General features: G+C 44.4%; 1 pseudogene; it reads left to right on the top strand.

Annotated features, from left to right (window-relative positions):
* Positions 1 to 1066: 1066 nt before the first annotated feature.
* On the top strand, positions 1067 to 2894 carry LOC146868401 (uncharacterized; annotated as a pseudogene).
* The last annotated feature ends 20629 nt before the right edge of the window (positions 2895 to 23523 follow it).

Raw genomic sequence — 23523 nt, 5'->3', positions numbered from 1 at the left:
AATTCGCTTCTTTGTAATGCCTCTGTTGACATTTAAGCGCATCAGAACAATTTACTAATTAATTCTCATCATTTTTGTGCATGCATCTAAATCTGCTTATATGAAAATGTTAAGCACACGGATTCAACGAGAAATGACCCCAGTAAGCTAGGGTAGAAAATTTGATTGCTGAAATAGCAAACCAGTTGTCATTCTTTTACAAAACTTGTTTTTGTAATCATTGTGATACTGCAATGGCAAGATTTCAACTTCACAAACTCAAACACTTAAAGCATAGACTCTTCCATAAACCTTGAAAATAACAGCAGGAAAGGATGTAGTATAATGGTTAGGACGGTGGACCTCATATCTGGCGAACGGGGTACGAGTCTCGGCAATGACGCGCAACATCAGGTGAATCTGGACAAATCACGTAATCTACAAAAGTGAATGTGCCCTTGTGTAACACAACAGGTGCTCATGTGAAGCACTTCAATACCTTCAGGCCCAGTTAGCACTAGATAAAACTCGGAGGGGAAAAAAACAGCAGTGAAAAGCAGCCTAGCTTTACTCAGAGCCGTGCCATCATGCTACGTGATTTGTGAGGAGTGCCCAAAACCATGAACATGTCACCCAGCTCTCACTTTCTCCAAATGACAACACATTGATTCTAAATGAACGATGAGAACTGCCTGCCTTGCCTCCAACAACCCCAGAAATCTTCCATAAATTACCTATACCTGGAGAGTCACAAAACCTGTCATTCCAAAAAGTTGTCTCTGCACCCCGCAGTTCAAGAGGTGTGACTTGCAAAGAGCCTCCCTTTTCAGGCAAATTTCCGAAAGTGCTGACTTAACCTTACAGACATTAAGGCCTCACGCCCCTGCCCTGGGGTGCTTTTAGCCTATTGGCTCCCGTGACCAGAAATTGTTGTTTCGGTTACTCATTGCAACACAAGTGCGCTCTTCCCTGTTTGCAGAGCAGTCACCTGACCATGAACATGTTGTCTTTTTCATTATTTTCTCAACAGTACGCAACCGGTTGCTAAGTGTTTTTTTTTGTATTGATCTAGTTTGCGCAGAACAACATGCCCCGCAGAATAAAGACGGCAGAAGATTATGTGCTGGAAAACAAAGATTTCATGGTTGAAGAAGTGCGTGGGCAAAAGATGTTAATTTGCAGGTTTTGCAGAGTGACTGTCCCAATAGTAACTGGGAACACTGCAAGCCGAATTGCTGAACATCTTGTCACCAAGACCCACTTGAAATTGAAAGAGCCACCTAATAGCGACAGCCTATGCCAAATGTCTCTTGCTGAGACAATGACATGCTTCAAAAGAAAACATGAGGAAGAAAAGGATGTGGCACATGAATTTGTACGTGCCCTAGTGCAATCTGAAACCAGCTTACACCAAGCCGATGGACCGATTGGGAATCTGTTCCGCAAGCGTGCACCAGCATGCAAAACATTACCAAAAGCAACACAAAATGTATGAGAAATACCTACCAGAGGTGTTCCTTGCGGACATTGAACATATTTCAGAGTTACTCCAAGGTGATGTCAAGATCTCTGTTACCATTGATGAAACTCCAGAGATGCGTGGCGACCCAGCAGTGGCAGTGCTAATCACATTTTGTGATGCAAAAAATGGATGGTACAGACGTACCATCATGGCAGATCTAGATGTACTGGAAACATGCAACGCAGTGTCACTTGGGATGCTGCTGCAGAGAGTTCTTACCAAGTTTAACAAAGATTGGAGTGATATTGTTTGTATTTGCAGCGATTCAGCTACATATATGAAAAAGTTATGTGATGACCTGTCAAAAGCAATACCTGAGCTGAAGTGTTTCCCCGTAAGAGATCCTTGACACTTGCTAGATGGTATGCTGAAAGCATCTCTACAATCTTCTGAGCTAATGAAGAATGCTATTGATTTTGTAGTCCATTCAGGTGCACTGTTTCGTTATGCGCGGGAACTAAAACACAAATATTTCTCATTTTGTGTTTTGTGTGGCAGCAAAGAAAGAGTCATCCCAACTGTGTCATTTAGTCGGTGGTTCTCAGTCCTAGAGGGCGTGAATGCAATATTATCTATGTGGCGACCGTTTACTGAATTTTTGCTTAGTGATGATGCAAAAGGCAAGAAATGTGAGGATCTTCGGGTGCATATTGATAGTGATGTCAAAAAAAGTACACTCTACTGCATTCTTAGATTTTTACAAGAAAACATGACTGCTGTAGTGGACATAATCAAAAAACTAGAGTCAGAAAACACCCTGGTCTACCAAGTGTTCAGCATAATTGGTGTAGATGTCAAACATCTTCTCGAGAGTAGGCAAGCCGACACTTTTAGTGACTTTGGCACTGACTTTGGCACTGCAACATGCTACCTGTTAGAATGCTTGCCACTTGGTAAGCAGAAAAGTGTTGAGGACCAATTCAGGAAATTTTATTTTACTATGCATGAGAAATGGCTAGCTATGATGCATAGAAATGTCCCTTCACCAACCATGGCATTTGAAGTGAATGAAGCCTCACTTTGGTACTCTGCACAAGTGTTAGATCCCTTACGTAAAGGGGAATTTTCTCCAGACTTCGAAAAGTACAGCTTCATTTTTGACCGCTTTAATACCTCTGAGGGCATATGCGCCCAGTTCAACGCATATGTTGCAGAATCTGGCCCAGAGAATGTCAACCTTGAGGTGCACCAGTATTGGCATGGAAAGCTACGTCAGTGGCCAGAGTTGGCAAATTGTGTAGTGGCTGTTTTGGCGTTGCCAGTCTCAAGTGCCAATGTCGAGAGGGCCTTTTCGCAAATAAAAGTGTACATGGGAAGGAAAGAGAGAGCGCGAATGACCAAAGAATCACTGAAGAAATATTGTATGGTCTACTACAATAAATTCGACTTGTAAAAATGTATTTGGACCCCATATACACTGTACATACACTGTCTATATACCATGCATCAATGAAGAAAGCAAGCAATAATAAAAACAAAGCGTTTCATAAACACCGGTAAAACACTGTTTCATTTGTTTTTTTATGGCGCGAAAATGAGTAATCACTGAAAAGCACTGTTTTTTGGAGGTATTGAAATCACTTGAAAACACTGAAAAAACACCACCAGAATTTACCGAAAATAGAAACTGAAAACAGGAAAGCCTAAGCATTTGTTATACACACTCAGTCAGCAAATGGTCTCACACACTCAATAACTGAACTCTAGGCCAATGGTTTATATAAAATATATATGTTTGTTTTATTTTAGAACCAACAATAGGTATTAAAATATACTATCTCAGAATGAGATGCTTTAGTTAAATCCTTTTGCAATATGCAATTGATTTTGTAAGTAGTAGTTACAGGTTATTGCAATAGGCAACACAATTTCCAACACAATAATACATTGAGCTCAATTGAAGTTTTAAGTTGTTTGCAATAGATTACTTTCAGGATTACTTTTCTAACTTCAGGACTGGATCCTAGATTCAGTCCTGGGACAGTTCTTGGAAACAAGTGAGTAAAGTCGACTTAGTTACTGTTGTGATTTTTAGGCAATATTTTGCTATTTTAAAAGTTGACACTTAGAAGAAATTTCATAGAACAAAAAACAGTCAATGATTCCCTATGGGAGAAAATTCAAGGTACAGGTATGGTATGTTCTCGTTACTTTTGTAATCCAGTACTGGGCTCCTAGGCTCAGTACTGGGACCTCTATCTAAAACAGGTAAGCAATTACAGTGGCGGCTGGTGACATTTGAAAGTGGTGGTGGGGGGGCGTAAAACTTGTTTGGGAGTCCACCGCAGCAAGCGAGCGCAGCGAGCGAGCCTGAACAACCTAAGGGGGATTTTATTTTAAAGAGTGGGCAAACTGGGACATATTAAGGATTTTCGGGGCCCTGGGCCTAACATATTTAGGGGTCCCCCGGCTCCTGTTAGGAACCGCTTTGACTATATAGTCCAGTTTCAGCTATTTCATGCCCTCTTTGGCTAGGTCACTGACAGTGCACAACCATTCCTCCAAAATTCTAAATGTGTTTTCAATATTGCAACACAACAGCAGCTCACTAATATTAATGCAAATAATCTCTGTGACACCCTTCCATTTCTCATGTGTGTGTGAGGTACTGTTTTGATCTAAAAGCAACTTTAAGGATGTTGCATGAAACGTAAACTAACATTTCTCTGCAAAATGTCACTCTGAAATAGATTAGTCTCCCACATCACCCACATTAAAAACAAATGTCAGGAAAACGGTATTACAGAAATTCTGTTTATGAAGGTCTAGAGAAAATAATTAAATTAATTTCTAAAAATCAAAATGGTTACAAATAGAAACATTTAATCAGTGAATTTTTGATGCGCTAATAAATCGCTCATAACAGGCACATAAATGCATGCACTAAACTCAAAACACATTCTCAGTTAATAAGCGCCTCGAAGTGAAAAAACACATTTGGTAAATTCCTGGCATGGGGAAGAAAAATGGGCACCGCGGACGCAGCAGAGAGCTGTGATATTCTGCAGCTAAAGATGTGGATGAATATGCAAGTACGTACAGTTCATGAGTCCTGATGCCATGGTAGGACTCTGTCTGAATACGCACCTGAGAGTGTAGCAAAACTACAGACTGAGAACATAATTTCTGTTAATTAATGTTTGCCAGAATCCCAAGGTCACCTAAACTGCACGAGGTTGAGAATTTCAATGGCATCAATAAATAAAGTACAATGGTTTAACACCCTAGCACACGTAATATTCAAACTGTGGTTAATTAATCCATTTAGTCAAATTCTTTTCTTTTTCTCTCTTTGTCTTTAATCCAGTAAGATGTTCATATGCCAACACGTGTTTCGTCGCCTCTGTAATTTTATACACGCGACTTGTTCACGGCTAAATAAGAAAACAGTACGGTGGCTTAGGTTACATGCTTTAGGGACAGCGTTTACATTCATCTAATCAGAATAAATGTGATGGTGTCTGTACATGCATATGACACAGTGACTGTAACAGTCTTGGTTTAGGACCCAGATTGAAAAATTATTTTAACATTTCATATCTTTTGTTCCTAAACTGAAGAAAATGCACGTGAGTAGTGAAGATTGTATGTGACCGAATTAAATTCTATGTGTTTATCTTCCCGTGTTTCTTACCCTTCACCCAGGAATTGAGAATCAAACTTATATAGAAATGTCTACAATATCAATTCCAAAACACACTGTGACCAATAGCCTGAGTGAAGAAAACCACCACTTCCTTCATACTATAATCCGACTCTAGAAACATGCAATAGAAGTCCAAAGAAAATCCAGAAAACCAACCTGAACAATAATACTGAGAGTAATCTGAGGGGAGAACAAAGAAACGCATATGCTATTATCAGTATACGTCAGTAATAAAGTGTGTAGAGGACTATTATATCCGTAACTCTACATGAGTAAAAGCGTAATACATACTCCTATTGTGGCGATAATTCCAAGCCACAATAATCCTGTGGCGTGGGGTACGGGATATTTTCCGAAATACAGCAATATATATATGCTCCGTGTGGGCTGTCAATCAACACCCCTCCTTTGTCAATAGGCCTCACGTCTAGTTTGAAACAGAAACGAAAACAAGAAAATTCTTGTTTACTAACTAGCTCAATCATTGAGAGAAATATCCTTATATCAAGAGAAAACGGTACGTTCCGCATTCTAACGCGTCATATTCAGTTCCCGTGTCAGTACTTACTTTGACTTGTAATCTGGTCACTTCGTAGAAACGTCTCCCCACGCCGGTCTCCTCGTGTGCGAGTGCCGGTATTCCAAAGTGAAGTGCCTTAATACGAGCGTGATCGCGTAGGTGTTTAAAAAGAACGGTGATGGATCATACCCAGATCTGTTGACTGGGTGTGAGTGTTTGATTGGTTCTGATGCTCCGTCCATCACCACCCCCTTTTGTACCGCTTTGCTCGCCATAAGTTGGCAAATAAATGCATACTCAAAACACATTCTCAGTTAATAAGCGCCTCAAAGTGAAAAAACACTGTTGGTAAATTCCTGGCATGGGGACGAAAAATAGGCACCACGGGCGCAGCAGAGAGCTGTGATATTCTGCAGCTAAAAACAACCCCTCCTGGGCAAGAGGCGAGTGGCATGTGCAGATCAGACCTGAAGCGGGGTACGATCTTTTATTCCACAGCTGGTGGTTAGTGTTTTTTGGGAGCCATTTTAGACATCATTTTCTTATAAAAACTGCAGACTGCTGCATCCATTTACAGCACCAAACTACGAACCCGCAGCACTCTCAAAACCAACTGACGTAGAGACTGGTACCATGTGCACAACAGACCTGCCAATAAAATGTACATCAACACTGCGTGTGGGGAAACAATGACCATTGTACTTGGAACTGTTAAGCGCAAAAAGGACACGTAAAATGCGCTGCTGAACGATGTGGATGAATATGCAAGTACGCACAGTTCATGAGTCCTGATGCCATGGTAGGACTCTGTCTGAATACGCACCTGAGAGTGTAGCAAAACTACATTTCGGTGTGAATCTAATTTTTTACCCAATTGTTGTTGTGGTAATTAATGCTTGCCAGAATCCCAAGGTCACCTAAACTGCATGAGGTTGAGAATTTCAATGGCATCAATAAATAAAGTAAACTGCAGAATTCCAGACACACGGCATGCCTGTGCAACCAGTAAAGGTCAGAAAAGTTCACATATGCACAAAGCGCCGTGCCCAGAAGAAACCGGAGACCCCTTTCCATTTCACATAGTAGTGATTAGTGAGCAAGAGCAGAGCATACATACATAACCCACAAAAAACAGTTGCGGCTCGCATTGCTCGCAATACTCGCTGGAGGGGGCGAGGGGGTCGCGCGGGGGTGGGGGTTTAAAAATAAAGTAAAAATTAAACTTGCCTGACCGGGCAGGTCCGCGCCGCCTCTGCTGTCTGCTCCTGGGCTCGGCTCGGCGTCCGGTGCGTTGGCGCCTTCCATGTCTTCTGCGTGAGTGGCTGCCAGCTGGCAACCCCTCTCAGCAGCGCTAGGATTGGCTGAGGGCAGGGATACTCCCTGCCCATTAGGAGACCGGGGGCTGCGCATGAAGCAACCCTCGGTCTCTTAAGGGGAAGGCTAGTGCGCATGTTCGGGCTGATCGTAAAAATGATCATCCCAAAAATGAACATGCGCACTATTGCACTGTCACTCAGCGAGAGTGCTGCTGCAGCCCCGCCCCCTTTCAGCGTACGTGTTCTACTTCTGATGCTAATTCCAATCAGGACTCAGAGTCCTGATTGCTGCAATTAGTGTCAGAAGTTGAACGTTTTTGGGGCTGTGGCATTAGTGGGGCAACGCCCCCAATGGACGCACCGCCACTGAGCAATTACGTTTTCAACGGTTGGTACGATTTTCAAAGAATATTTGTAGTTTGCAAAAATCGACACTTAGAAGAAATTTCACAGAAAAACAGTCAATGATTTCCTATCGGAGAAAATTGGGTTAATGGTAAGTACGGTTGTGAGTACTTGTCAGGGTCAGTGCTGGGCACCAAGATCCAGCACTGGGATCTCTCCTAATAGCAGGTGAGTATTTTTCTTTTCGTTACTCGGTTGATTTTAGGTGAATATTTTAAGTTTTGGAAACTCCACACTTAGAAGAAATTTCAGAAGAAACCAGTCAATGTTACCCTATGGAGGAAAATTGGGTTATCGGCTTTTGGGTAAGTACTCCACTGACAGAGTTAAGGTTCTGGGCACAGACTCAGGGGCCTCCCAGGGTCAGGTAAGTACAGTTGTTACACCCTCAGCGGCAAAGGGGCAGCCGGGTGCAGAGTGAGTTAGGCCCAATGTTATCCTATGGGAGGCAGGGGGCCTTGGTTGGTGGCTGCTGACTAGCAGGCCACGCGGCTGTGGGAGCTGGGCTCCTGGTCACTTGCTCAGGGCAAATGGGGAAGTAGATAGGAGTAGAGGTTACACTGCCAGGGCCACTCGGGCGGCTGGGTGCAGGGTGCTTTTGAGCCTTCGGGCGCTCAATGGATTTCAATGGGAAAGCTCCTGGATGAACAAAGGCTGCAAGCTTGGGGACGAAGATTCTTCAGGTGCCACCACCACTTCGAGAGGTAAGTTAGGGAGTTGAAGGATAGGTAGGTACCCAGGAGTTGGGCACAGGCGGCCGCAGGGCGCCGGGTGCAGGGGTGCCTTTTGATGTCGGGAAATCTTACCCTTTGTTGATCGCGGTTGGGGGGGTACCTGGTTCTGAGGCTGCAGGCGTCGTCAGGAGCGTCGAGATGAGTACTTGGGTGCCGGATTCGGGGTCACAGTCGCTGGGGGGATGTCCTCGGCATCTTTGTTCACTCCGGCACAGGCCAGGCTTGGCGGGTGCAGAGTGTGCAGGGTTTGCGGTTCCTGGCTGATGCCAGGGGTTAGAAACTTGGTTTGAGTAGAGCCACTGCTCATGGGAGTCCCAGGTGCTCAGAGTCACAAGGTAGCCAGGTCCTCCGGGGTTTTTGAGGTTGCTGGCCACAAGAGGTGCCGGGATTCAGCAGGAGCAGGTTCGAGGGTCGACAGGCCGGTAGGGCTGGGGACAAAGCAGTTGGTGTCTTCCTCTTCTTAGTAGCTGCACGGCAGGTCTTCTTTCTTCTTGCTCTTCTTTGCTTTTTTGGAATCTAAGGAAGGAAGGTTCAGGGTTCCCCTAAATACTAGATTTAGGGGTGTTACAGGTAGGTAAAGGGCAGGGACCAATGGGTCCCTGCTCTGGGGTGGGTTGGTGGGCAGTAGCCTAGTCCTGATTGGGCAGGGCCTCCCATCTTCAAGATGGCGAGCACCCAGAGATGTGCTTCTCCTCGCCTCCCCCACCTGAGGGGTGGGGTTGGCAGGCTGGCACATCCCCTGTCCTTATTTGGGGTTTCCGGCCAGAGTGGGGGCAACAAGTGGCCTGGGGAAGCTCACAGAGGCGGCATGCCTTTGAAGCTTCCCCCTGTCCATCCTGGGGGAGGAGAACTAGCACCTCGCCCAGGATGTGCACTGTTGCAGGCCCAGGAGAGCGGGGGCTTTCCTACCCAGGGGTCCAGCAACATGTCTGCTGTGTGGCAGCCTAAGCAGCCTCCCAGACCAGACGTGGATTGTAGGTTAGGTTTCAGGGGGCATCTCTAAGATGCCCTCTGTAGTGCTTTGTACATTAAATCCCACACTGGCATCAGTGCGGGTTTAATGTGCTGAGAAGTTTGATACCAAACTTCTCAGTCTTCAGTGTTGCCATTATGGTGCTGTGGAGTTCGTGTTTGACGAGCTCTCAGCACCATGTACTCTTAAATGGCAGCACTGCACTTACAGTGCCCGGGAATGGACCTGGGTACTGTAGGGGCACAGGGCTCATGCTCCTGTGCCCACACCACTGGCATAGGGCACCCAGCTAGAGGGGTGGCTGATGTATGCCAGGGCAGTGTAGGTTGTGGGCATGGCACACAGGGATGCGTGCCATGTCGACTCTTTGTTTTGTCTTGTACCCAGACACTCAGCCTGCAAGGGCAGTGTGTTTGTGTTAGGGTACAGGGCCTCCAAGGGTGGCACAATAAGTGTTGCAGCCCTTAGAGGCCTTTCCTGGTCACAAGGCCCTGGGTACCTAGGGTACCATTTACCAGGGGCTGACATGTGGCCAGGGTTTGCCAATTTGGGTTTGAGGTTTTTAGGGAAGGAACATAGGCCCTGGGCACCTGATTGGCAGGAGTCCAGAGCACACTCAGTCAAAGTACATTCAGCAATTCAGCAAAAAGTGGGGGCATACCATGCAAGAAAGATGGCACTTTCTCACAATGGGCTTATTAATATTAGCATGAACGGAAGAGCAGAAGGCCACAAGAGAAGAGCAGATCAACCGGAGGAATGATCCACGAACAGGCTATAATAGAAGGAAAGTTGATACAGTGTAGCGGAGACCCACAAAACAGGCATAACTATGGCGACAGGTGATACAACTACTTGGATTAGCAATAGTGCAGCTTTAGACTAAAAAATGTCTGAAAGACATGAAGAAGTCTGGTGGCCCCGAGATGGTAGACGGCCAGGCTTACCGAAATGGAGAAGAAACGTATTTAATCTAGGGCACGACAAAGCAAACTTCTGAGCCTGAGCAGGAAAAAGTGTCGGCATGGTTGAACATGACAGTTTAAAGCACGGCAGAAGGTGGACCCCAGGTGAACAGATGGAGTGCTGAACAACAAATGTGCAGCCTCAACATTTACTTAACCGAAAGTCACATCATGTTAGGGGTGCCAGAATGGGCAGTGCAAAAGAGCATGACACATAATACTGAAAGGCAGCGCATAACATGTGAATGTGATAGTCAAAGGCAACTACATGAAGGTGGAACAAAGCAAAAATGTCCCATCATGTTGAAAGCCTAGCAGCAAGGAAGTAAACAAGAGGATGGGTCTGATGAAAAATCCAACAATCCTTTTGGGAAGTTGTAATGATATGGCATAGTAGTGGTATGGTTTTTACAGTCTCCTCTTTTCCTCAGATAAGATCCCCTGCAGAAGAGGGGCTAATGATTAACTGAGTCTAGCCTGCCTCCATCTTTATATTCAGCCAGACGTCCACCTGTCTATTACTCTTTGCCTATGTGCACTTGATTGTGTGCCAACTGACCTTCTGTGGTGTGTGACTGCATGTCAGCCAGTCTATATGCATGACTAATTAATTATATGTTTGGGGACAATTTGTGGACCTGTGTCTGTAAGTGTGTTGGTCTGTATGTCTCCTCTTTTCCTCAGAAAAGATCCCCTGCAGAAGAGGGGCTAATGATTAACTGAGTCTAGCCTGCCTCCATCTGTCCATTCAACCAGACGTCCACCTCCTTAACAAACATTTCCAAAGGGACCACGCCCTTTTGAATCCAACACAAGTCGCACATTATTGAGGAGGTACTATTCTCTGTAGGAGGCCTCTCCAATGCCCATCCCCTTCTGTTTTTTCCATTTCTCCTAGTCCCTGTGCGTTATAGATGAAACTGTGGACTTGAGGATAGCACTCAAGTTTTAACTAGAGCTCATAAAAGAGTCATTTCAGCCACCTCTGCTTTTGGAACCTTATCAATGGTCAGCCACTGGAGGGGTTTCATTTTCTGGGTGTTTGATCGCTATAATACTTCTTAGCAGCTACCTGTCCTCTCGTCATCTCTTCTAAAAGGAATTTGTCTTTCTGAACTCCACTTCTAATTCGTCTGCTATGTCTCTTCATTATGCCTCCAACTTTGATGGTTCTGCCCACTGTTCGTTTACTTCATCCTGTAATTGAGCTTCTAGAATTCTATCTCTTTTCACATTTTTTGATAAACACTGGATGAGAGTTTAGGACATAATGTACTAAGCCTTTTTTGCAGCCACTGAACCTGCACAATTCGCATAATTGTAGGCTTTGCAACTGCAAAAGGGCAAGTAAAAATGCACAAAAGGTACCTTGCAATCAGGAAATGGTTTACCGATTTACAATTTGCACAATTTAAGAGGGGGCGAGTGCTTCCTCCTTCCAAATCATAGTACAAATCATAAGCGATTTGCGACTGTAATTACAGTTGCAGTCCATTGATTAGATACTGACACCTGACAGGGGCCGCTATTCACAAGCAAAGGCGAAACTGCCCCTGAAGGACAGATTTGGCTTTGTGTCTGTGGGCTATCGGCATTGGCGAGAAGCAGACAGCGGTCCATGGGGCACCTATAATAGCCATTCATAGAATTTCTGTTTTCTTTTTTGATTGCAGCACCTGACCCTTCAAGGAAGAAGGCTGGAAAAAAAGTTTGCATTCTGTCAATGCAGGGTTGGAGGTATGCTCTCTCTAGCAAGCCTCCATCCCTGCACTCGTGGGCCGTTTAAGTGAATTTCGCAAACAGGATTTTGTAATTCCTACTGAATGGTCATTTTGCATTGCAACAAATCAGAATATTCGTTGCAGTGTAAAATGAAAAAATAGGTCGTAAATCAGTTGGTGTGCAACGCATGTGCAATGAGACTATTAGTTCTTCAGGCTTTTATATCCATTACTGTGCATTGTGAGATCTAAGTCTAAGAAAGCCAGAAAGCCTAAGAGGGCTTGGTTTCAAGTTGCCCCTTCCATTGACCTTTTAACCACCTTTGGGGCCTCATGTAGGAAGCCAAATACCGGTCGGTAACGGCCGATTTTCGGTAATAATACCGTTACCGACCGGTATTTTGGCCATTGGTATGTAGGGGGAATTCGGAATTTACCGAATCGGTAAAATTACCGATTCGGTAAATTCCGAAAGCAAAATCGAGATGTAGGGGGAGTGTGTGTGTGTGTTTATGAGTCGGTATTTACCACCAACTTATAGTTGGTGGTAAATAATGAATGTATGTGTAAATGCATTTTTACGCGCGTAGCTGTGTGCAATGTGGCATACATACATGCCCTTAGGGCATGTATGTGTGCCACATGTGCACACATGGCCGAAACAGGGGTGCAACAGGGTGTCAATGTGACACCCTGCCACCCTTGTATGTGTTCCCCCCCATTACCGAATCGGTATTTACCGATTCGGTAATGAGGCATACCTTCCCATCAATGGGAAGGTATGCCTCATTACCGAATCGGTAAATACCGATTCGGTAATCACCGACTAGTAACGAATCGGTAAAAATTACCGACTCATTACCTACATACGAGTTACCACTTCTTAAATACCGAGTCGGTACGGCTCGGTATTTAAGAAGTGGTAACTGGTACGCTACCTACATGAGGCCCTAAGAGTGAACTGTAATAGACTCTTCTCGTAGGGATCATGCTTGATCACACCATTGATCTTACTCACGTCTACGAATTTTTCCTTCCAGTTTATCCCTCCTTTTGTCCCTTGCTTTATTGAGGACAATGCTGTATCTTTCTAGTGCTTTACCAACCTTTTGATTAAAGATCTATTGAGTGGTGTTTAGTGTGTCTCTGCTTATGCTGAAAGCTTTTTGACCGATACTATATACCCTCTTCTTTTCCCTTGTTGTTCCTTTTCCTCTCCTTGCCCCACCCACTTGGGTTCACACTATAATTTCCTTGATCTGGTTTAGTTTGTGGTAGCCTAAAGATTTTCCCTTTTTGTCGTTTCAACACTAACCCGTAGCCTTTTAATGAAAGAGACCCGAGGAATTGCAGTCCTGGCTTGGCCTCGAGGTGAAGACTGGATTTATTTTTCCCTTTATGCTTGTTTATCAATACCACTTTCCAGCCTTTCTATCCTTCCTCTCTCGTTAACTCCTTTTCAGAAGTATTTCACCCTATTATGCTAGGCCTGCCTGCTCTCCTACTCAGTATCAGGCAAGGGCACCTCTCCATGTTCCTGCACCTCTCTCCTACTTCTGGCTTGGAGTAGTGTCTTGGGTGACTTCCACTGCCTCTTCGAGGTTCGCTGTTGCTTCTCCTGCCAAAAGTCCACTCCTTTTACACCCTCACATGCTGATGCCGCTCTCTGCTGGAGCCCATGTAAGTGTGGAGGTTGTTGTTAGGCTCCCTGGGTCATTTAAAGACTGATCTTGTGGTCAGTGGCCTGTCACACATTTCTCACCCCAAAGTTGCTTGTTACAAATCCATATTTCCCTGCAATATAACTCAATATCCTTAATCGAGATGGTTGGTGGAGGGTAGGAGGACAGTTGCAGAAATTATCAGGCTTGCCTGCTACCTGTTTGTTTTCAATCTGAGAAATTTAAAGAATCTTAGATCACTGAGAAGACACCTGGGTTCCCTCCGCTGGACTGGACTCTTGGCATTAGCTCCCCCACCCCACCACTACACGGCTTTTGATTGACTCCCAAAACTATAAGGTGGGTCAGTCTGCAAGAGCAACAGTGTCAACAGCTTCAACTAGCACCCAGTGCCTCCTCTCAGAGCCGTGACCCGCTGTGTTTCAGATTGGAACCAGGGCACACCCATGCTGCTTAACACACACATTTCACACTAGGGCACACTGCAAGTCCTGGTCCAGACATTCCTAACGCATATCACCCCCACTGTATTCAGGTTCCCAGTAAACATTCAGTCCAGGATGTAATACAAAAATATAATTGGATGACTGAAAAAGGGATTTTGGAATATGATAAACCAGGGATCAAGATTTCCTGGTCTCTGGAAACCTTTTACGCAAGCTAGAACCAAGTAAACCCCTTTGCAGGAGCTACTAAGCACCCCATGGACTGCCCCTTCCTTGCATAACACAGCTTTTTTATTTTTGAGGTGAGGGAGGTCAAGGGGCACACACCCCTAAGTGGAAAGACAGAAATGAGGAGGGTGACAAGAGGCTGAAGTACCCTTGTCGTTACTGCGTAGTGAATGCTATAAACCTGTCACCTTTATGGGCACATTGTGCTGCATTTTACTACCTGCTCCTGCTTCTCCTACTGTTGGTGTTCCAGGTCCACATAGAGAAGGGCCATAGTACACTCCATCTTGCCGCTGACTTTGGGAGGTGGTGTCTAGCAGTGCTCCTCTTTATTCCAGAGCTCATTTGCAATGGAATGACCCTGCCCAGGATCCATGAGGTCGACACAACCAGCTGTCTCGGAGGAATCAAGAACATCACCTGAGTTGAGCAGCTGCTGCCTCACCTTCCTACATCGAGAAGTGTGTGTCTGTCAGACCCCATGCCAATATAATAATTTCCTCAGCCTCTAAGGTAAAAGGAAGTAGTCAGTATTTGCACCTCCGGTATTAGGTCTGGTTCCACTGACTGGAGGAGATCCCCTTGATTTCAGAAGCCTTTGAGCCACCTTTCTGGCCCTTAACGCTCAGCGGAGGCAACGCTAGTTGAAGCCACAGTTACATTTAACATTAAAGTGACCAGTTTTGAGTAGAGACTGATTACACCACTGACACACTGGGTACCACAGTCCAGCAGCAAAATCTTGCCCACAACGATTAGATCCTGAGATCTGAGTCCAAAAAGAAAAAGGGCCCTTGGAAAAACCACAGTGGTAGTCGGCCATTTATTGTCAACTGCCCAGCGCTTCTCACAAGCATGGCTAGCAGTTGGCTCCTTACTGGGTCCCGGGAATTCAATAGGACAATGGAGCCGATTACGATGTCGGTCGGAAACTTTCCGCCAGACACCAACATGTAATCGGGACTGGCCGACTCACGGTAGGCGGTTTAGCTTGCCCCATCACAAAGCGACCGAACACTGTTCGGTCAGAATTCCATTGTTTCCTATGGGAGCTCGTGTTCCGCCTGACAACCAGCAGTTACACAGGCTCCTGTAGGGAAATGGGGGGTGAGCGAAAAAAAACCTGCACCCTGTCGCAGGTGCCCCATGGTGCCTGCCACACAGTGCAGGGTTTTACAGAGGGGTCCTTTAGGTACCCCCTCGGCCACCAACCGAAGGCCGCAGTATGAAGGGGGCCCTGCTAGGTGCCCCCAAAGTCACTTTCTGACAGCCTTTTCATGTCGGACAGCCTGACTTGGAAAAGCCGTTAGTAATCAACATCGTAATCCCAAGGTCGGAAATGCTGTCCATAGGGGTGTACGATGCAGTTCCGACCGACACGAATACTCCAAGAGCCGGTCGGAACTGATTTGGAATGACCGCATGGTTTACCTTCCAACTGCGAACATCGTAATCAGTCGTGCGGAATGTAAACCGACCGAGTCGGTCAGAAGGGTTGCAACACAGTCGAGGGAATCTGACTGTTGGTCGGAGCCTTTCCAACCAACATCATATTCGGCCCCAATGTCTCTAATCAGACCCTGGGGTGACCTAAAGACATTTTCTTTGTGTAGAAACCGTTGGTATGGGTAGTGAGTATTTGGGATACAAATTTTCCTGGGCCACCTTTTATTGGACAACGTTGATACCAAAGTGGTATCCAGAGAACAGGCTTGGGTCCTCCTTTAGACTTTGCTAATAACTAGAATACTTAGTGCCTCTAATCCATGACCTGAAACAAGCTACATTGGATGGTCTTAGACATTGTTAACCTAACCAAAGTCTAGTGCCTAGCGCTAAGGTGCTAAGAACATGGTTCGGGTGGTTTCTCAACCCAAGAAGGTGGTAGCATTGTCTGATTTTCCACATACATTTACATTTAATAAGAACGAGTTGCTTACCTATTAAATAGAGTAATTTTATTTTTATAAAGTTAAACTCTGATTGAACACTAACATTATGGAGTATTTTTACTGTTTCACGTTAATTTGAGTTTCTATCCCTTCCACCTACAGGAGTAATGTGCTCTTGGCCTCAGAGCAAATCATTATTATGAACCATCTTAATGCGCCTGTTTCGGAAGCGGAAACTCAGTTTTTGTGGCTCTATATTTACTAAGGAGCTTTCCTTTTTCTTACAACAGTATATTATGGACCTCTGAATTGAAGGTGAGGAGCTTTCTTTTGGCACACACTGGATTACTGATACATATGTCTGCTATTGGTATGTTGCCAAGAACTGCCATTGCAGATCCCGTCTATCTAGTAGAATGTGCTCTGAGCACAGCATGCAGAGTTCATTCTGCTTTGCATTTTGCATTTCTTGGGTACACATGGCTATCCATTTTACAAGTGAAACAAGAGGTATGCAGTGCCTATGGAGGGGGTCTGGAAGGTCAATGGGTGCGGAGATTCCAGGTTAGAGAAGGAAGGTAGGAAGGGGATAGCTCCAATAAGGAGCAAGCGCCCTCACACACCCCGAGAGGTGTCATGCTTCATCATTGAGCAGCTCCTCGTTGTGCCGGTGCTGCAGTGCGCAACGGGCCCCGCAGGGGGGCTCTTTGCTGGAGGTCATCTATGTTGTTTGCCGACAAGGCCCTAGAAGATGGGGTGTTGGCGTGGATGTGTAGTTAGTAGAGTGGGAGTGAAAGTGACTCTAAAAATAGCTATGAGTGTCTGAAGATACTTTATTCGCTGGATACTAATGCTATGATTAAAACTGACTAGGAGAGTCGCGGCTGGTGAGGAAAATTAAACCTGCTGCTGCTCAAAGTGTGGGGTGCAAAGTGAAAGTAGTCAATAGGTCAACATGTTTCAGGCCTTGATTCTCCAAAAGGATGAGCGGCATTTCATCAGGACCGGGGTGGGGGGGAAATTCTCATCTAGTGCAGTTAAAATCAACAACCATAAACACATAGCAAAAGATACTATGACAATTTCATCACAAAGATCGATAAATTTAGAAAATGTAGTAAGAATAAACGAGAAATGTAAAACATAAAAAAAAATTGGAGATGACTAAAATAGTGTATAAAATCATTATCAGGTTGCCTGTAAAAATGTGCTTACGGCAAATACAATTTTTGGGGAGGTATCAGTTTTTAAAATCCTAAGAGTACCTGCTATCTAGTTATTCCCATATCACGACATAAGGGGCATATCCATTTGCGACGAGAGTCCAAATACTCGGGACAGAAAAACAATAAGTGAGATTAATTTTCGTCGTCCTGGCCACATTCCCTGGTAAACTCCTGTTCCTGACACCATTTATGAGTGCATTATCTTAATCGAAGAGTTCTAAAGCAAAAGTGTAAATACAGGCTCTTGGCTAGAGGGGATGGTATTAAATCTAAATATTGCACAAGGGATGATATAAGCTTTCTGGTCTAGGAACGCATTAGTTAGGGAGCCAATTGAGCTGTTTTTTATATACTCTTCTTTAATGCAGGCCCAATAGTGAGCCTTTAGTACACTCAAGTTTGCTTTGTGGATTGCAGTAGAATCAACCCAGTATCTTTGTAACTCAAGCTTCCCCACCCTTTAACATACAAACTTTACCCAGGGAAGCATCCTGGCCTTTGGGATTTTTTATAATTCTACAAGCCAGTCCTTATAATCTCCTAGCTCGGATGTAGTCCAGAGGGGGACCCAAAAGACTAGTAATTTTAATACAGCCACCTCTGCTATTCTTTTTAACCCCAACTCAAAATACAGTGAGATAAGGGGTGAGCTAGATGGAAGACTAACCAGGTTTCTGGAAAAGTTGTTTTCAGCAATGGCTAAAGATTGGACATCGGCATAACCCCAGATTTCAGCGCCATAGAGCGCAGTGCATTGGGCCTTAGCTTGGTAAATCTCCAAAACTGGCAAAACTACGTGTGCAACTGATTGCTTATGCATTAGAATAATAGCATTTGATCTGAACTCAATTACAAGGGTGCTCTTATTTAATTGGCCCAGCCACTTAAAGTTTTCCATATGTCTCACCCCTAGGTAATCAAAGCTGCCTGACCTTCTAGTGCCTCGCTACCAACTTAAATTACCGTTTTGTTTCTCCCTCCCTTGCCCAGCACCATAAATTTGGTCTTATTTATATTTAATTCCATGCCCCTTGACCTGCAAAAACCTAGGAACCTATTCACCAAAATTTGTAGGACCATGGGTGTTTTCGAGATGAGATGAGTTGCGTTTTGTCTTATTTATTTGACTTGCTGATCCATCTCCTCCCATTGGTACCAATCATACTAGAGAGGAGTCCTACAGAACTGGCTATATGCCACTGCGTTTCCACCCTCACTTCACCACACTTTCTGGCTGCATCCGTTTTAAGGTGTTATTTGTTGGGAGAAGGGACATCTTCCATGCCATCTGTGAATGCTCTCTTGTGTGCTGAATAGACAAATAATGAGACTGGAAGTATATGACCCCTGATGTAGATAGAGTCTTCCAGTGTCTGCTTGTATTATTCCTTAACTCTTGGTATTACCATCCTGACTTTAATCAGCTCTTTAAAGTTCTCTGCCATGCACTTGGTCATGCCCCTGAGCCTTGGCTGGAATTGCACAGACCTTTCAGTTTTATATAAGATCTCTAAAAAGTCCTACTCCATGGAATGGAGTTTCGCCTTGTGGTGATCAGCAGCTCTTTGAATGGCTGCAAGATAGATGGTTGTTTCATAGTGTGGTGTAGCCTTCGCTGGGTAGGCTCAAGGTACGTCTTTTCCACAGGATCAACACTGTAGTTCAAACAGCACCAAAACAATTGAAGAAGAAATCAACATGACACTCAAGAAATCCTACACCATTTATAAAAATACGTTTTACGCTGATAAGAACTTAGACAATAGAACAAAAAAGATCAACAGGAGGGTTCTGTAGATATAGATTTTACAAGCAATAATAAATCTGTGCAAACTCACTCAACCACAAACACGCCTTGGCAAAGTCAACAAGTTGAACACTTTTAAATATTTTCTAGGAAAAACATAGGTAAGTGTCAATACAGTTGGTTAGTAGTACTTGGAGTGACCAACTCCAGCAGGAGCTAGTCAGGGGGACCAGCAAGATCCTCAAGAGTAGTTACCTTCACATGAGAAGCAGACCTTCAACAGTTCCAGTCATTTTTTCCACATTGCAATGAATTCCTATGGAGTGGTCCTGATGCAAGGTATTAAGGATGCCAAAGATGCTCTAAGGATGCTGTGAATGAGATGCGGTTGATGGTGGCCTTCCTGCAGGGATTCCTCAGGCCACGAAGAAGGTGAGGGGATCCTGGCTGCAGGGTTGACGTCCCACAAAGTCATCTATGGTCTGGCTGAAGTCCAGTTGCCACTGGACTACCAGTTGCCCGTTGCCGCTGTCACAGGCAAGACCTTTCTGATTCTATAACTCGCCTTTTTAGGGTTCCAGCAACTCTACAACAGCACTCCTGGATTCAGCGAACTCAAGTCCAACCGTGTGCTCTGGATCTTGGGCCTAGGTGCTCCACGGCAGCGGAGGTAGGGATTGAAGGCTTTGCACAGTCCCTCTCTACGCTAGCCACCAGATGAAGCAGATGCAGTCGACATTGATGCAGCCTCTCTTTGCTGATTCCTCTGTGCAGCAGGGCAGTCCTCCTTCAGTGCTTTTTCCAAGTCAGTCGAGATCGGAGTTCTAGGTGCCAGGGGTGCCCTATTTATCGTCAGAAAATAGCCTCAGAGTAGGATGCGGTTGATAGCCAATGGGCTATCAGGTTCTCTTACTCCTGATGACAACTTCCTGGGAAGTGTGGCATCTAGCTATCCCAGGATGCATCGTTCTGCCCACTACCAACATGGCAAGACACCTCTCTGGACACACAGAGCTCCTTAGCCCACCTCCAAGTGTGGCTCCCTCAGGGGTACACGCCCCTGGAAAAACAGTTTGACAATAGGCTTCTCCTCCCTTGTCCCCAGTGCCAATCCCCCTGCCTAAACAATAGAGAGCCCCTCTCCCAGTGTTACCTGTTTTCTCTTCAAAAGGTGGCTTCTTCTTTGAAGTTTGCCTTTTGGGCTAACACTCGTGTGGTGTCTTGCAGGAGAGAGGTAACACCTCTCTCTCATGCAAGCCCCTATTGTATCCTTTCCTGGGAGTTGTTAGCACGTAACCTCAGGAGGGCAGAACGATGTCTGCAGGACAAGCCACATGTACATCAGTAAACGGGCACTGGAAACCTTGAGTAACTAAAGTGGCAACTTCTAAAGTTGCACTTTGCGTACCAGTGACAATAAAACTCGAGCTAGCCATTAGAACAGACTTAATGCACTAATTCTTTTGATACCAAACAGTACCAACAGTAGTTGTTCCATTCATGAGTTAGCAGGGCAGCGAGTGCGAGCCTGTAACTCTGCCAATGGGGCTACTAGCCTTTCCAAAGTAGAAATGACAATTTAGGGTTTATACTGCTGTAACATGTAAAAGTGCATGTTCCCCTTTTTAATATACAGCACCCGGCCTTCGGGCACATTAGGCCTGCCATATGGGTGAATTACATACATTAAAAAGAGATGTTTGGCCTTTGCCATTACTTTAAATGGCAAAGTTACATTAGCTGTTTCAAACTGCCCTTCCGGTCTTCAGTGACATACGCGGAGCCACGTTTTACCTTGTCCTGCTCAGTTTGGCACAACAAGTGGTGCAGTCCCTGAGGGACATTAACTTACAGGCCCTGGGTACCCCTGGTACTATATACTAGGTACTTACAAGTAAGTTTGGCTAAGCCAATTGGGGACAAGCCATTCAAAAATGCACAATTTTAAGGGTCACAGCACGTGCACTGAGTCCTGCTTAGCAGGGCTTAGGGCATTTCAGAGCCATTACACAAGTACCTAGTAGTCAAAATGGGGGCAAAAAGTCAGGGTAAATCTGCAAAAAACCTGTTTTCTTACACCGGTTATGTCTTGGTGTATCTATTACTGCATTGCGTCATTCTTGTACCGTTCAGTAATTCCTCATCCAGCAACTATTGTCAGTGAATGCCATCTACTTAACTGCTACCAACCCAGAGGGAGGAAAAAGCAAATCTGAAGATGGCACTAAATGCAAGGCAAGGTAAAGATGCACCTTGGCACCATTGTCACCTTCTAGCCTACAGCCATGTTACTTCTGACTCAACTACTAGATTCGCTTCTTATAAATCCATACCCGATTCATGTTGCCCAAAAACAAAAATCAGAACCTCAAGAAATTAGAATTTAGTAGCTCCACTACAACTCAAAAACCTAACATTTACTGTGAGGCAACCAACTGGTGAAAAAACTTGATCAAATATGAAAAGAATGTGTCCCAAATTAAAAAAACGATGGAGAAAATCCATGATTTCAATTGACAGGGAGACATGCAAAAGTCATATGAAGCTGTTAGCTGTGGAACAGAGAAAACAAAAGGTCCCCTTTATGCACTTCAGATCAGCCAGCCTAAAAAGCGCTTTAAAAATTTCAGGTGAGTAATGGGGCAAGAGGCAAAAAAGGAAAATCCGGTCAGCTCAGATCAACACTGCAAGGGCATAATGCTGATAGGAACCCTAGGATACGGGGGGACACCTTTGCATAGTCTAAGGCTCCATCCAATAACCCATTGGAGACCCCAGTGATCAAAACTCCTTTTTCAACTTTCACAGTTCTGAACCTTGAGCAAAATCTCAAAGCACTTTCGCCTTTATCATTTGAGATATAGATGGGTTAGCTGGATAACAAATGTAAAAGCAAATAATATACTTGATTATAAATAGTCATGTTTTTGACTTGGAATGCAAGGAAGACTGATTTCGCTTATATTAGAGGGGATTTAATCCCTTTGCTTGATGCAGGTGAATCAAAAATCAGCAGTAAATGATCTCATCATTGGGTGGAAACATACCATTTATTAGAAACAAATCATTAGATGAGAGGGTGCTTTTTCTCTCTAAATGGGCTCCAAAACTGAAATGATTAGAGTGGATCACCCATTCATCTGGTAGAATGAACTAGGTGCTAACATTATAACTGTGGCATGCAGTAAAGAATTTAGAATATGAGATTGATTGTACAGAATCTTTTTGTGGCCGCAAACTCTGCCACACACAAAATAACAGGGTTTACGATCACAAAAGAAAATTTTACAACTTAAAAAAGTTATTTTATGTATCATAAAAGTCTGACTTGTTAAAGGGTTTTCCAAATTACAAATAGGAGGGGGTGTGAAATTGGCACCTCCACCTTATTTGCATCTCCAAAAGGGATATATGGTTAGTTTGAGACCAGAATCATGGTCAGAAACCACTGAGTAGTTTTAGATCCCTGAGTTGGAATGGTAACTGATTCGCAAAAGGGGAAGCTGTCTCTATGGGACACCTTTCTCTTTGGAAATTTTGACAGGACTGGAGCCTCTGGAACCATGCACTAGTCTACAGAACCAAATGGTTTTTAAAAGCATGTTTGATGAATATGGGTAACAAATTTTAAAGCAGGTCATTTAGGAAAGCTAATGCTGGGAAAGAAGTGTGCGGTCCGTTACATGCCTTCTTCCCTAAATTCAGAGCCAATGTGTACTTTGCAGAATGTCAGTCAGGGTGTTTGGTGCTGACTTTGGAATGTGTTGCCTTCAGGCCCATCCACTCTATAAGCACCCAGGACTTACACCCACTCCTTAAGGGACAAACCCTTGAAAAGTCAGTGACCACTCTGTGGATAACGTTGACCAGCTATAGATAAAAACCTTTTGGATATGGCTATATATATATATATATATATATATATATATATATATACGCCTTGTCTATGTAAAAGTAAAAATATATATATATATATATATTTTTCCATAGACAAGGCATTTTTTGGTTTGCTAAAGACGTTGTCGCCATTTGATGAATCTTAATGACATTTTTTTCCCATAAAAGCAAATACACTTCAGCTCCTTTCTTAAACGTTTTGAGGTGATCTGTGGAGCGGGGGCCGAGAAAAAAGGGGGGACCCAAAACCAAACTTCCCCATGCATTTTCCATAGATTTCTTTAAACACTGCTACTGTAAAAACTGATGAACGGAATTACACCAAATTTAGCAGGAAGCTAGATCTTGGCCCACAGATTGAGGTTTTTGTGTTTTGGTGTACATTCGTTCAGTCGTTTTTGAGAAATGTAGGTTAAAAATAATTGTATATCTGGACAGCTGGGTACAAGGCACTGTTGCGAGAGTCCTTCAAATAATTCTTTCCCTAGGCCAATTCGGTCCCGCCAGAGGCAGACTCCCATGGAGTGAGCACGCTGAATGACCGCAAGCATTACAAGAAAAATGTTGCTGGCAGCCATTACAGAACTCAGGGACTGTCTCCCCTGTCCTGAAGTTTAAAAACAA

Source organism: Triturus cristatus, chromosome 1_2 (genome assembly GCF_964204655.1).
Source record: "Triturus cristatus chromosome 1_2, aTriCri1.1, whole genome shotgun sequence".
NCBI lineage: Eukaryota > Metazoa > Chordata > Amphibia > Caudata > Salamandridae > Triturus > Triturus cristatus.
Note: the sequence above shows the minus strand (reverse complement) of the source record. Positions and strands in the feature narration are given on the sequence as shown.